This window comes from Oncorhynchus clarkii, chromosome 7, assembly GCF_045791955.1.
Source record: "Oncorhynchus clarkii lewisi isolate Uvic-CL-2024 chromosome 7, UVic_Ocla_1.0, whole genome shotgun sequence".
NCBI lineage: Eukaryota > Metazoa > Chordata > Actinopteri > Salmoniformes > Salmonidae > Oncorhynchus > Oncorhynchus clarkii.
The window spans coordinates 65,795,831-65,812,464 of record NC_092153.1 but is presented as its reverse complement, the minus strand read 5'-3'; the positions used below and the strand labels follow the sequence as shown (position 1 = coordinate 65,812,464).

Sequence of the window (16,634 nt, the reverse complement as noted above, 5' to 3'; positions counted from 1 at the left end):
ATATTCTGTTCTCTTATGTAAAATGCAAATGAATCATTATGTGATCTTGCAAGACTGAAAGGACAGCTCCAGGATCTCACAATGATGTTGCAGAAATTGAACCAACTTGTGGTGCTGAAGGGTAGATGAAGGATAGTTCTGCCAATATGTTAGGAGATAAAGCAGACTGCGTTCTGCATTTCACCTGTCACATTATTTTACATTATGAAGCTTACCATAGTTCCCAAGAACAATTTGAGCCAGTGACCTGTTTGTTTGTAAATAGCACAACGGAAGAAAGCGGGAATAGGTGAGTCCAGCTGTGTATTGACAGGGGTCACAATTCATATTGAAAGTCAAGTGTTTTTTTGCCTCAAAAGAGTGAACATGGACGTGCAACTATAGTTTTTCATCACAGAAAATACACTAGTGCAACACATTCTGCAAAAAATAGATTAATCAGATGAGATCAAGAAGTCCAACTGGCTGTAAATGTGCTTACAATGAAAAGGCTACGTATTTTTTGCAAAAGCAATGCATGGTCATCATATTTCTAATGTTAATAATAGAAACAATGCCACCTTTCCGACAAGTCAGTTCATCACATTTCTGCCCTGCTAGAGCTGCCCCAGTCAACTGTAAGTGCTGTTATTGTGAAGTGAAAATGCATAGGAGCAACAACGGCTCTGTCGCGAAGTGGTAGGCCACACAAGCTCACAGAACAGGACCACCAAATGTTTAAGCACGTAAAAATTGTCTGTCCTCGTTGCAACACTCACTAAAGAGTTCCGTCAGCACAATAACTGGCCGAGCAGCCGCATACAAGCCTAAAATCACCATGCGCAATGCCAAGCGTTGCCTGGAGTGGTGTAAAGCTCGCAACCATTGGACTCTGGAGCAGTGGAAACGCGTTATCTGGTGTGATGAATCACCCTTCATCATCTGGCAGTCCAACGGACAAATATGGGTTTGGCAGATGCCAGAAAAATGCTACCTGCCCCAATGCATAGATCCAACTGTTTTTCATGGTTTGGGCTAGGCCCCTTAGTTCGAGTGAAGGGAAATCTTAATGCTAGAGCATACAATTACATTCTAGATGATTCTGTGCTTCCATCTTTGTGGCAAAGCCTTCCCCAAGTAACTGACGCAAGCAGTAAAATCTGATTAAAAAAACAGATTAAAAAACACCCTATGGAACAGAGGGGACTGTGAAGCAACACAAAAATTGGCACAGACACATATTCGCACTACACATACACTTGGATTTAGTACTGTAGATATGCAGTAGTGGTGGAGTAGGGGCCTGAGGGCACACAGTGTGTTGTGAAATCTGTGAATATATTGTAATGTTATTAAAATTGTATAAACTGCCTTAATTTTGCTGGACCCCAGGAAGGTTAGAAGGAAGGTTTGGCAGCAGCTAATGGGGATCCATAATAAATACAAATAAAAACAGTTTGGGGAAGGGCCTTTCCTGTTTCAGCATGACAATGCCCACATGCACAAAGTGAGGTCCATACAGAAATGGTTTGTCGAGATCGGTGTGGAAGAACTTTACTGGCCTGCACAGAGCCCTGACCTCAACTCCATCAAACTACTTTGGGATGAATTGGAACGCCAACTGCGAGCCAGGCCTAACCGCCCAACATCAGTGCCCAACCTCACTAATGCTCGTGTCTGAACAAAAGCAAGTCCCCGCAGAAATGTTCCAACATCTAGTGGAAAGCCTTCATAGAAGAGAAGGGGCTGTTATAGCAGCAAAGGGGTACCAACTACATAATAATTCCCATGATTTTGGAATGAGATGTTCGACGAGCAGGTGTCTACATACTTTTGGCCATGTAGTGTATTTGTACTGAGAAAACTAACTTTTTCAAATCTATTATTTTGGATATCATTCTGAAAAATGCTCCTCAAAAGTGTATAGCCAATGGAATCTTTGCTAATGAGCTCAGTGACCATTGTCCAATTACCTGCATTAGAGATATTAAACTATTAAATGTATATTATTATTACATATTAAGAATTCAATATTAAATCACTTCCGCACATTATTATAAGGATACATTTTTTAACTTTCAATTAGCAACATTTCCTGTATGACCTGGGGTTGTATGATTGGGAGGGTGTGTCCTCTATCTCTGATTCGGATCAGGCCCTTAAAGGTTATACCTCTCTGTTTAACTCTGTTGCAGGTAAGCATGCCCCATATAAAAGATGAAGGGGAAGGGACAGATCTAACCCATTGTTCACGCATGAATTGTCAAAGATTTCATGAAAGAAATGTAGCTTGGCCTAAGGCTAGATTGACTGATTCTAATTCTAATTCTTCAAACACTTGAGAAATAGATATCTTACTCTGGTTAGAAAAGCAAAGTTAACATACTTCTGGAATTGTGTGTCTGAATGTGGTGGAAATCTAGCTCACTTCTGAAAAGTGGTAAAAATCTTTTAAACAAAACTCCACCCCTCATTGCCACAGCGGGTTAGGACCACCTCTGGTCCCATATCAGACAAAAATGACAGTTGATAAGCATTTTGCCTCAGCAAGCCACCTATTTGAAAGAATGGTTTTTGAAATTACTCTGAAAGTTCCACTAGAGTGAGTCTTTTTTTCACCTCTAAACAGATAGCAGAGAATGATGCACTTCCAAGCACTCACTTCTTTTTCTTAATTTTAACAATTTTAAGACAATGATGCAACTGCCTTGCAAAAAATGTATGTAAAAAAATCCACAGGAGCTGATTTGTTTGATCCTTTTCCACTGCAGCTTTCTGCCACCTCATTGTAGAACCTTTGTATAACTTCTGCCCAATTTCTATACTATATTGCCTTGCAAAAAAATTGAAATAACTGGCAAACTCTCAGCTAAGAGATTTTTTAACTTCAAATTATATTCTTAATAATGTGCACCAATCTGGTTTTAGACCTGGACATAGCACCGCTTCAGCAACTACACTTGTCTTAAATAATTTGTTAAATTGCTTAGATTATAGGAATCACTGTGCTGCCATATTTATAGACCTATCCAAGGGATTTTATACTGTCGACCAGCACGGGAGCTTCTTGTTTTAGCTTCTGTCTGTAGGCAGGGAGCAACAAAATGGAGTCGTGGTCAGCTTTTCCGAAAGGAGGGCAGGGGAGGGCCTTATATGCATCGCGGAAGTTAGAATAGCAATGATCCAAGGTTTTACCAGCCCTGGTTGCGCAATCGATATGCAGCCTCAGGATATGTGGTTTCCAGTTTGCAAAGAGTCAAATAAAGTTCGTTCAGAGCCATCGATGTGTCTGCTTGGGAAAGAATATATACGGCTGTGATTATAATCGAAGAGAATTCCCTTGGTAGATAATGCGGTCGACATTTGATTGAGGAATTCTAAATCAGGTGAACAGAAGGACTTGAGTTCCTGTATGTTGTTGTGACCACACCACGTCTCGTTAACCATAAGGCATACGCCTCCGCCCCTCTTCTTACCAGAAAGATGTTTGTTTCTGTCGGCGCGATGCGTGGAGAAACCAGCTGGCTGCACCGATTCCGTTAGCGTCTCTCGAGTGAGCCATGTTTCCGTGAAGCAAAGAACGTTACAGTCTCTGATGTCCCTCTGGAATGCTACCCTTGCTCGGATTTCATCAACCTTGTTGTCAAGTGACTGGACATTGGCGAGAAGTATGCTAGGGAGTGGTGCGCGATGTGCCCCTCTTTTACGACGTCTTTGTTTTGGGTCGCAGGCTGGGATCCAATCCGTTGTCCTGGGTGAAAGGCAGAACACAGGATCCGTTCCGGGAAAGTCATATTCCTGGTCATACTGATGGTGAGTTGACGTTGCTCTTATTTTCAGTAGTTCTTCCCGACTGTATGTAATGAAACCTATGATGACCTGGGGTACCAATGCAAGAAATAACACGTTAAAAAAACAAAAAACTGCATAGTTTCCTAGGAACGCGAAGCGAGGCGGCCATCTCTCTCTGCGCCGGAAGCTGAGTACTCTCCTATTGGACTCTCCTATTACCAAAATATTGTAGTGGCCAGTGCCAATATGTGTAACTATACCAATTTATATTTAGGATCCACATGAAAAACTAATGTAGGTGTGGTGATGTCTTCCCTACTCTATAAAAGCTTCATTAACTAACAAATCCAACAAGTGCTGCGAGCTAAATGCTAATTTATATACCAGTCAAAACTACATATTGAACAGAAAAATAAAATGCAACATGCAACAATTTCAAAGATTGTACTGAGTTCAGTTCATATGAGAAAATCAGTCAAATTAAATGAATTTATTAGGCCATAATCTATAGATTTCACATGACTGGGAATTCAGACATGCATCTGTTGGTCACAGATACCTTAAAAAAAAGGTAGGGCGTGGATCAGAAAACCAGTCAGTATCTGGTGTGACCACCACTTGCCTCATGCAGGGTGACATCTCCTTCGCATAGAGTTGATCAGGCTGTTGATTATGGCCTGCGGAATGTTGTTCCACTATTCAATTATTTAGCGAAGTTGCTAAATATTGTCGAGAACTGGAACACGCTACACGCTACCGTACACAAAATCCAGAGCATCCTGAACATGGTCAATGGGTGACATGTCTGGTGAGGATGCAGGCCATGGAAGAACTGGGACATTTTCAGCTTGCAGGAATTGTGCACAGATCCTTGCAACATTGGGCCGTGCGTTATCATGCTGAAACATGAGGTGATGGTGGCGGATGAATGGCACAACAATGGGCCTCAGGATCTCATCACGGTATCTATGTGCGTTCAAATTAAAATCGATAAATGCAATTGTGTTCGTGGTCCGTAGATAATGCCTGCCCATACTCTAACCTCAACGCCACAATGGGGCACTCTGTTTATTTTACCTTTATTTTACTAGGCAAGTCAGTTAAGAACAAATTCTTATTTTCAATGACGGCCTAGGAACAGTGGGTTAACTGCCTGTTCAGGGGCAGAACGACAGATGGCAGAACAGGTGGAGGATGAGGGCTGCAGTAGGTATCTCAGATAGGGGCGAGTTTGGCGAGTTTGTTATATCTGGAGTACTTCTCCTGTCCTGTCCTGTGTGAATTTAAGTATGCTCTCTCTAATTCTCTCTTTCTCTCTTTCTTTCTCTCTCTCGGAGGACCTGAGCCCTAGGACCATGCCTCAGGACTACCTGACATGATGACTCCTTGCTGTCCCCAGTCCACCTGGCCGTGCTGCTGCTCCAGTTTCAACTGTTCTGCCTTATTATTATTCGACCATGCTGGTCATTTATGAACATTTGAACATCTTGGCCATGTTCTGTTATAATCTTCACCCGGCACAGCCAGAAGAGGACTGGCCACCACACATAGCCTGGTTCCTCTCTAGGTTTCTTCCTAGGTTTTGGCCTTTCTATGGAGTTTTTCCTAGCCACCGTGCTTCTACACCTGCATTGCTTGCTGTTTGGGGTTTTAGGCTGGGTTTCTGTACAGCACTTTGAGATATCAGGTGATGTACGAAGGGCAATATAAATACATTTGATTTGATTTGATTTAAAGAGTGTTCCATTTGTGATACAGCCAGTAAGGTAATAATGTAGCTAGCTGCAGCCTCCCCAGCAAAAAGCCGGCTCCAATCCATCTCTCTCCTATTGATGTCTCAGCCACTGCCTGTCACCAAGGGAGTACCCCAAGGCTTGATCCTAGGCCCCACTCTCTTGTCAATTTACATAAACAACATAGCTCAAGCAGTAGGAAGCTTTCTCATCCATTTATATGTATTTATATCCCCCCGCCCCGGATTTTGTGTTAAAGGCTCTCCAACAAGCTTTCTCTGCCCTTAACCTTGTTCTGAACACCTCCAAAACAAAGGTCATGTGGTTTGGTGAGAAGAATGCCCATCTCCGCACCGTTGTGATTACTACCTCCGAGGGATTAGAGCTTGAGGTAGTCACCTCATATAAGTACTTGGGAGTATGGCTAGATGGTACACTGTCCTTCTCTCAGCACATATCAAAGCTGCAGACTAAGGTTACATCTAGACTTGGTTTCCTCTATTGTAATCGCTTCTCTTTCACCACAGCTGCCAAACTAATCCTGATTCAGATGACCATCCTACCCATGCTAGATTACAAAAATTTAATTTATAGATCGGCAGGTAAGGGTGCTCTTGAGCGGCTAGATGTTCTTTACCATTCGGCCATCAGATTTGCCACCAATGCTCCTTATAGGACTCATCAATGCACTCTATACTCCTCTGTAAACTGGTCAACTCTGTATACCTGTCGCAAGACCCACTGGTTGATGCTTATTTATAAAAACCCTCTTAGGCCTCACTCGCCCCTATCTGAAATACCTACTGCAGCCCTCATCCTCCACCTGTTCTGCCAGTCACATTCTGTTAAAGGTCCCCAAAGCACAAACATCCCTGGGTCGCTCCTCTTTTCAGTTCGCTGCAGCTAGCGACTGGAACGAGCTGCAACAAACACTCAAACTGGACCGTTTTATCTCCATCTCTTCAAAGACTCAATCATGGACACTCTTACTGACAGTTGTGGCTGCTTCGCCTGATGTATTGTTGTCTCTACCTTCTTGCCCTTTGTGCTGTTGTCTGTGCCCAATAATGTTTGTACCATGTTCTGTGCTGCTGCCGTGTTGTGCTGCTACCATGTTGTTGTCATGTTGTGTCGCTACCATGCTGTGTTTTCATGTGTTGCTGCCATGCAATGTTGTTGTCTTAGGTCTCTTTTTATGTAGTGTTATTATGGTGTCTCTCTTGTCATAATGTGTGTTTTGTCCTATATTTTTAATCCCAGCCCCCGTCCCCGCAGGAGGCCTTTTGCCTTCTGGTAGGTCGTAATTGTAAATAAGAATTTGTTCTTAACTGACTTGCCTAGCTAAATAGAGGTTAAATAAATAAATAAAATAAAAATGGATGTTTGCTGAGGTTGGCAAATATGCTGAGGTTCTGAGCTGTCTATCAGGAGTAGAGCCTGGGAGGGTTAGAGCCTGGGAGGGAAAGGATTTAGAGGAAGGGGGGATCCCTCCCTTGGCCACAGCCATCCATCAGTTTATCGATTCCACATGATTCAGGTGCTTCCCTCCAGCCCAGACCACCTCGCAACCCTGCCTCACCCATCCTCAATCCAACATCTCCTCTACATATCTCCCTGATCCTCTCCCAGTCATCTCTCTCTCTTTTCGTCTTCCATAGAGAACATTTTCCTACGCCAAAACATGATATACTTTCTTTTTTGTCTATGTGTGTGTGTGTGTGTGTGTTCGTATGTGTTCATACATTTGTATTAGTGTTCACGTGTGGGCACATGATCCCTGCCCTCCAAACCGTTTCAACCTAACTCCTCAAATCCATTTCTCCCACCTGGACTGTTTTGAACATTATAATGCAACAACACAAACATCACCACCCACTAGCACCAAATCAAATCAAATTTTATTTGTCACATACACATGGTTAGCAGATGTTAATGAGAGTGTAGCGAAATGCTTGTGCTTCTAGTTCCGACAATGCAGTAATAACAAGTCATCTAACTAACAATTCCAAAACTACTGTCTTGTACACAGTGTAAGGGGATAAAGAATATGTACATAAGGATATATGAATGAGTGATGGTACAGAGCAGCATAGGCAAGATACAGTAGATGGTATCGAGTACAGTATGTACAAATGAGATGAGTATGTAAACAAAGTGGCATAGTTTAAAGTGGCTAGTGATACATGTATTACATAAGGATACAGTCGATGATATAGAGTACAGTATATACATATGCATATGAGATGAATAATGTAGGGTAAGTAACATTATATAAGGTAGCATTGTTTAAAGTGGCTAGTGATATATTTACATCATTTCCCAGACCATTTCCCAGACCATTCAGTGTCTAACGATGCTATTGTGTTTCCTACAGCTACTGTTCCAAGAACAGACATGCTGTATCACTGCTCCTGTGGACCTGACGTTTCTCATGTTAACTCACCAGCTAGCATAGCAATGGGTGTTTTCAGAGAGTGATGATTAGTTCATCATGCATATTAGAGCGATTTTGTCCCAACTCCCAAACATACGTCAGTATCCCTTATGACTTACCGTGCAGCTGTGGAATGACATTATCTTCTACTGTCATTTCTTTATTACTTTAATGCAGGAGTAATTTTCATGGGGGGATGGAGCTAAACAGAGGAGTAGTCTGACAGCTTGCATCTCTCTCACCCCCCTCCTTCCACCTATCTTACCTCCTCCCACTCGCCTCCCCCTTCCTCTCCTCTCCTCCCTTCATTTACAGCCTTCAGAAAGAAGATAAACACTCCGGCTGACAACCAGTCCCATCCTTTAGACAGTCCCAATTAGGAGAGCTTGAGTCAACAGGAGAGGGGATCTCACTGTGCCTTACTACACATGTATCTGCCTGCCAAAAAAATGTACTTCTGCATCCATAGTGACTGGCTGACTGGAGAAAATCCATATGGAAACTTTCTCTTGCTGTTGTCAAGACAACCAGATGGTTATGATCTCAGAGCAGTGCAAACAGTTAAGACATGCATGGATCTTTGTTTCCATTAGGCATTGACAACTGATTGGCTAAAAGTAAAACAAACAGAGAAACATTTGTCCAAAAATCACCATAAGCTGGCTAGAGTTTTAAAGTAGCCTAGTGAGTCTGAAAAATAAAAAACACTGTCATTAGTGCTATCTGGGATCCTTGGAAAGTCCCTACCCCTCTGTGATGTACAGTGGTTTATGAAAGTATTCACCCAGTTGGCCTCTGAATCGTTCATTGACAAACTTCAGACGGGCATGTATATGTGCTTTCTTGAGCAGGGGGACCTTGCGGGCGCTGCAGGATTTCAGTCCTTCACGGCGTAGTGTGTTACCAATTGTTTTCTTGGTGACTATGGTCCCAGCTGCCATGAGATCATTGACAAGATCCTCCCGTGTAGCTCTGGGCTGATTCCTCACCGTTCTCATGATCATTGCAGCTCCACGAGGTGAGATCTTGCATGGAGTCCCAAGCCGAGGGAGATTGACAGTTCTTTTGTGTTTCTTCCATTCGCGAATAATCGCACCAACTGTTGTCACCTTCTCACCAAGCTGCTTGGCGATGGTCTTGTAGCCCATTCCAGCCTTGTGTAGGTCTACAATCTTGTCCCTGACATGGTCTACAAGTGTAGGTCTCTCCCTTGGAGAGCTCTTTGGGCTTGGCCATGGTGGAGAGTTTGGAATCTGATTGATTGTTTGCTTCTGTGGACAGGGGTATTTTATACAGGTAACAGACTGAGATTAGGAGCACTCCCTTTTAAGAGTGTGCTCCTAATCTCAGCTCGTTACCTGTATAAAAGACACCTGGGAGCCAGAAATCTGTTTGATTGAGACGGGGTCAAATACTTATTTCCCTCATTAAAATGCAAATCAGTTTATAACATTTTTGACATTAGTTTTTCTGGATATTTGTTGTTATTCGCTCTCTCACATTTCAAATAAACCTACCATTAAAATTATAGACGGATAATTTCTTTGTCAGTGGGCAAACGTACAAAATCAGCAAGGGATCAAATGTGGCGATTTTATTAATTGTTCAACAGTCTTATGGCTTGGGGGAAGCTGCTGAGGAGCCCTTTGGTCCTAGACTTGATGCTCTGGTACCGCTTGCCACACGGTAGCAGAGAAAACAGTCTTTAACTTGGGTGACTTGAGTCTCTGACCATTTTATGGGCTTTCCTCAGACACCGCCTATTGTATAGGTCCTGGATGGCAGGAAGCTTGGCCCCAGTGATGTACTCGGCCATTTGCACTACCCTCTGTATCACCTTACGGTCAGATGCCAAGCAGTTGCCATACCAGGCGGTGATGCAACCAGCTCTCGAAGGTACAGCTGTAGAACCTTTTAAGGATCTGGGGACCCATGCCAAATCTTTTCAGTCACCTGAGGGGGAAAAGGTTTTGACGTGCCCTCTTCGCTACTGTCTTGGTATGTTTGGACCATGATAGTTTGTTGATGATGTGGACACCAAGGAACTTGAAACTATTGACCCGCTCCACTACAGCCCGGTCGATGTTAACAGGGGCCTTTTCGACCTGCCTTTTCCTGTAGTCCACGATCAGCTCCTTTGTATTGCTCACATTGAGAGAGAGGTTGTTGTCCTGGCACCACACTGCCAGTTCTCTGACCTCCTCCATATAGGCTCATCGTTGTCTGTGATCAGACCTACCACTGTTGTGTCATCAGCCAGCTTAATGATGGTGTTGGAGTCATGTTTGGCCACACAGTCATGGGTGAACAGGGAGTACAGGAGGGGACTAAGCACGCACCCCTGAGGGGCCCCAGTGTTAAGGATCAGCGTGGCAGACGTGTTATTGCATACTCTTACCACCTGAGAGCGGCCCATCAGGAAGTCCAGGATCCAGTTGCAGAGGGAGATGTTTAGTCTCAGAGTCCTTAGCTTAGTGATGAGCTTCGTGGGCACTATGGTGTTGAACGCTGAGCTGTAGTCAATGAACAGCATTCTCACATAGGTGTTCCTTTTGTCCAGGTGAGAAAGGGCAGTGTGGAGTGCGATTGAGATGGCGTCATCTGTGGATCTGTTACGGCGGTATGCAAATTAGAGTGGGTTTAGGGTGTCCGGGAGAATGCTGATGATGTGAGCCATGACCAGTCTTTCAAAGCACTTCATGGTTACCGATGTGAGTGCCACGATGTGAGTGCCAATCATTTAGGCAGGTTACTTTCGCTTCCTTGGTCACAGGGAATATGGTGGTCTGCTTGAAACATGTAGGTATTACAGACTCAGTCAGGGAGAGGTTGGTCCGAGCATGTTTTGAGTACACGTCCTGGTAATCCATCTGGCCCAGCGGCTTTGTGAATGTTGACCTGCTTAAAGGTTCTGTTCATATCGGCTACCGAGAATGTTATCACACTGTCATCCAGAACAGCTGGTGCTCTCGTGCATGCTTCAGTGTTGCTTGCCTCGAAGCGAGCATAAAAAGGCATTTAGCTCATCTAGTAGGCTAGCGTCGCTGGGCAGCTCGCATCTGGGTTTCCCTTTGTAATCCGTAATAGTTTTCAAACCCTGCCACATCTGACGAGCGTCAGAGCCGGTGTAGTAGGATTCAATCTTATTCCTGTATTGACGCTTTGCTTGTTTGATTGTTCGTCTGAGGGCATAGCGAGATTTCTTATATGCGTCCATATTAGTCTCCCGCTCCTTAGAAGCAGCAGCTCTAGCCTTTAGCTCAATGCGGATGTTGCCTGTAATCCATGGCTTCTGGTTGGGATATGTACGTACAGTCACTGTGGGGACGACGTAGAATGTAGAATCCGTGTCATCTGACCACTTCCGTATTGAGCGAGTCACTGGTACTTCCTGCTTTTGTTTTTGCTTGTAAGCAGGAATCAGGAGGATAGAATTATGGTCAGATTTGCCAAATGGAGGGCGGGGGGGGGGCTTTGTATGCATCTCTGTGTGTGGAGTAAAGGTGGTCTAGGATTTTCTGATTTAAGTTTGCCTCCATTAAAGTCCCTGGCCACTAGGAGCGCCGCTTCTGGGTGAGCATTTTCTTCTTTGCTTATGGCCTTATAGAGTTGATTGAGAGCGGTCTTAGTGCTAGCTTCGTTCTGTGGTGGTAAATAGACGCTATGAATAATATAGGTGAGAACTTTCTTGGTAGATAGTGTGGTCTACAGCTTATCATAAGGTACTCTACCTCAGGCAAGCATACCTCAAGACTTATTTAATATTAGACATCGCGCACCAGCTGTTATTGACAAATAGACACACACACCCCTCGCCTTACTAGAGGTAGCGTCTCTGTTCTGCCGGTGCATAGAGAATCCCGCTAGCTCTATATTGTCCGTATTGTTGTTCACCCACGTCTCAGTGAAACATAAGATGTTACAGTATTTGATGTCCCGTTGGTAGGATCATCTTAATCGTGCATCATCAATGTTATTTCCCAATGATTGCACGTTAGCAAGAAGAACGGATGGCAGTGGGAGTTTACTCGCTTCACTACCTACAGATTCTCAAAAGGCTGCCTGATCTGCGGCCCCTTTTCCTGCGTCTTTTCTTCATGCAAAAGGCATGGATCTGGGCCTGTTCCATTAAAAGCATGATATCCTTCTCGACGGACTCATTAAAGAAAAAGGTTTCTTCCAGTCCGCGGTGAGTTCTTCCAGTCTTCCAGCTGTTCTCATGTCCAGAAGTTATTTTCGGTCATAAGAGATGGTAGCAGCAACATTATTTATACAATAAGTTAAAAAATAAGTTACACAAAACGCAAAAAAAATAACAAAATAGCACATTTGGTTGGGAGAATGAAGAGAAACAGTAGTCTACCATGGAACATACTGACCCTATTCTTCCTAATGCTTAGTACTAGACCTGGCTATAAACACACAGGATCAATTGCAACCAGCACTGGCCAGCGTATTAAAATGAGGTAAACTCTCGTTAAACCATTAATACAACATAATATCACCGGCACAGCTGATTTCAATTGCAACCATCGTCGGGCACTGAATTGCTGCTCTCTAAAGCTCACTAAGTGTTCCTGGTCACTGTCAACATCTTTGAAGACATTCTGGTGGGTATTATCATCGGGGTAAATGAAACCTCCTTTTTTTAGCAGACAGTGTAGATTTAAAGTGCAACTGAACCGAAAAACCAACTTCTCTGGTTAAAATGGGCCTATGTGGCATCGATATGAGTTAGAAATATTTATCCTAGTATAAAAATAATATAATGATAATAATATAAGGATAATGTTGGTCATAAAATCAGTTTAGTTCAAAACTGAGATTAGCAAGATGACTAGAAAAAATTGTTTGTCAAGGAATAAAGGGTAGGCCAGTTTTCCTTGGGTTGTTTAAAAAAAAATCCTGCCCATATGCCCACAGCTGGCAGCACCCAAGTAATCATCAATTCAGTGCGCAGCTGCACACTAAGCACAATATTCTTGCCAAAGTAGGTAATCGACACCTTAATTAATTGACACTCTCCTCGACCACTTATCAGTTACCGGGCCACAGAGGAGAGACAAATGTACAGGGGACAATATTTAAACATTTCAATAGCTCCAAATTTCAATGACTTAAAAAGCTTGTATAAATTAATATGAAATGTATATTGTCCATTTACATAGTGTAATTTATTGACGGTCCCTAACTAGCCCCTCAGACAGGCAATCCAAAGTGAAACCAATTTTGCCACTGTCGCACACCTGCTTGCCGAAGCTAATTGCTGAATGAAGTTGGCTCGCTTGATTACGAATAGCCCTGAATGAATTGTGAATAATGACGGTGAGAAAGTTAGACGCACAAATATCATAGCCCCAAGACATGCCTCTCATCATTAACATGGCGGGACTATGTACAACAAGTCATTGTATTATTTAAATCTAAAGTGCTGGAGTACAGAACTAAAACAACAGCAAAATTGTCACCGTTCCAGATACTTTTGGAGCTCACTGTAAATGATAACATCTGGATCCATAAAACAAATGATATTTGGAGGTCATTGTTCCGTCAACCCCACAAGTCCACAAGGATAGAACGGGACTGGACCGGACACAGGACAGGACAAGAACCGACAGAACAGTTCATCCTAAAGCCTCCACTGAGTAAACACATGAGGAATGTCAAGATTTAACCAGAAGAACTTAATACAACATTTCCAAATAAATCTATTAACTCCCTACCCTGCATTCCTAGATAAAGCTGTATTCAGTAATCTGTCTGGGAGCGTAAGCAGCTTTCCGTCAACACATACAGTGGGATTATATTCTGCTCTCTGCCATGTCTCACTGTGAACCGTGACAACAGGGAGGGAAGATTGCTATGAGGTTTTCATAGGAAGAATGCGATGCTATCCTCCTGGCTCCTGCTTATATAAGACTTTTATAATATCTTAATATTCTGTCAGACGCCACACCACTGTATTGAGTTCTGTATCCAATGTTACTGAAAGAAATAGATAACAATGAACAACTCTGGAAGGTTGAAATATGCGGACGAAGATCATTGCTCATGTTATTTTGTCACTGTTTAGCATTGATGCAGTGTGATGTTCTACTTCTCTCTCATTGATGTGACATTGGGGTAAATATGGTGTGATACTGTAACTGTATATCACAGACTTTACTCTGACTCACTACTTCAGTTTACTCCTCTTGGCTACGCCAGTTCTAGTCTCACAGTACAGGACATCACAGCGAATTGCTGGAGTCCAGGCTACACCAGGTCTGATATTCTGTAAGGGACCACCTCATTATCCAACCAACAGTGGTTGCATCCCAAATGGCACCCTATTCCCTATACAGTGTGCTACTTTTGACCAGAGGACAAAGCCACTATCATGTCACCCTGTTTGAGCTGCATGCAGTAGGGCCATTTATCTCCTGCTCCAACCATTCCTGTCCCAGGGAAACACCTGTTATTAATATGTGATTCCTGACAGTGGTGAGCATCCACACACAGCACCATATCTCTGTTAACACCAGTGCATGTATGTTAGGTCATTGCATGGTGCTTTAGTGGGGGGGAGCGGAAAGGTGGAGACTCAATCCCTGACCATCTGGAGTCAATGCTGTCCTCCTGTTGCTTAGTGTCACGCCGTCAGACTCAATCTAGTCTGTCCCCTCCAGATACAAACCATCAGTCATAATGCCAAGGGCTGTGTTCAGCTTTCTGCTTGGAAATTGATTTTCTGGTCCATTGGGGTGCATAGGCTTGTGTGAACTGACCAAAACATAATGTGATGATCGTAGGCTTCATGTGTGCTTCAAGGTTTGGACCATTAAAATGTCAACTGAGAAATATGTGCTAACTTACGAACAAAACAATGCAGTTGAAAAATGAAATACGAGTGTTGCTCTGTAGTCTGATCACAAACACATGGACAGAAAGGGAAATGGTCTGAATGAGGCTGCATCAGACAGTGGCCGTTTCCGAATACCCATACTGCGTCCTAAATAGTAGGCCGTTTGAGTGTGCGAAAAAATGAAGTTAACAGTATGCAACATTTTTAAAAAGTTGTATACTTTAAATGCCTGGATGTCATACTCATTTGGGCTTTGACAACAGCTGATCAACTAGACACGTGATGCACTACCAAAATCAACAAATAGTTGATGTCACGTTCTAATTATACGAAAATAGAACGTTTTATAGTATGTGATTTTTTTTTTTTAAAGGCTACATAAAAAAGGCTACATAATAGCAAAGCTTCTGTGGTGGTGTTCAAATGTAGGCCAAGTAGTTTTTGTTCTCCTTAAAATGATCACAAGTATTGCTTCGTTGGCTACAGCTTTAAAGGGACTCAGTGTCACCGGTGTAGACTGTCTCTGCGTTGTGTTTTGATCGGCTTACATATGACCAAAGATTCAGGATTGGTGTTGATCTTTTATTCTCTGATAAAGAAACAAACAACATCCACAAATGGAATGTTGTGCTGCCCTTATGCACCAACTCCTCTCTTCCACATAGGTACAGTAGACAGGGAAGAGGTGAGAGGGGCAGAGGATGTTTATGAGGGGGAATGCAGAAGGAGAAGGAATCGTGCAAAGTTAAAAAGGGCACTTACAACAACAAAAGGAATGTACACTAATATCAGGCATGGAAACTATTCAGATTTTGTGTATTTATACAACATGAAATTCAACACTTGTTACATTGGGATGTGGCTGCGTCCAGCGGTTCTGAATTTGTGATGCACCCGACTGTCCACATTTTTCTGTGCAATAGACTTTCGATTTGAACATTCAAAAAGTGTGTGTACTAGGCTATTTGATTTCATTTATATACAGTATCAGTCAAAAGTTTGGACACACACACCATTTTTTTTTACTATTTTCTACATTGTAGAAAAATAGCGAAGACATCAAAACTATGATTTAACAAATATGGAATCATGTGGTAAACAAAAAAGTGTTAAACAAACATTAGATTTATTCTTCTTCAAAGTTGCCTTGATGACAGTTTTCCACACTCAAATTATCTATTTCTGTCTTCAGTCGTTTATAAATAGGATAGATGGGCTATGTGGTCTACAAGGGTATAGGTTGATTGTGATAGACTGCCTATAACCAGCCAATAACTCCATTCCTATTCTATTCCGAGTTTAGAGAACTGAATCATTTTCTAAATGGGCTATTATCAGGCTGGTTAATGCAATGTATGTCTGTTGAATTTGGAAAAATCTACTCGCACTCGACCCCGCCCCACCTACTCAGCCAGAGTGGAGCTGCTACTGTGTTGCGGCTGTGTCATACTGCACACTTTTTACTAAACTGTACGTGCTAAATAGTATTGATGAGTACACAGCATGCAGTTTAAGTATGTAGTACACTAGTATGGGTATTTGGACAAGGCCAGTGAAAGTAATGCAGCAGTCAGACCTCTTGCCTTTAGCAGGAGAGACGAGTCAGGCATCCTTATAATGACTATTTCCAAGGGGGATCTGCCAACGTAGCCTCATATTACCCACTATGTGCATTGTATTCTACCCCAAGCAGAGGCATGCTAAGCTACACACCCACACACACGCACGTTGGGAGAGCAAACAAGGATACATTTTTAAGTACACATTCTAAATTTAACTACTCAAAGACATAATGGAGTTCTCATAGAGATCATATCATTCGTAATGAATGATATGATCTCTATGGTTCTGC

At 42.8% G+C, this 16,634-nt stretch overlaps 1 protein-coding gene across 1 annotated transcript in view; it reads right to left on the bottom strand.

Annotated features, from left to right (window-relative positions):
• The window catches only part of LOC139414406 (calcium/calmodulin-dependent protein kinase type 1-like), a 33,197-nt gene that overhangs the window by 15,693 nt on the left and 870 nt on the right, over positions 1–16,634 (bottom strand). The window lies entirely within an intron of this gene.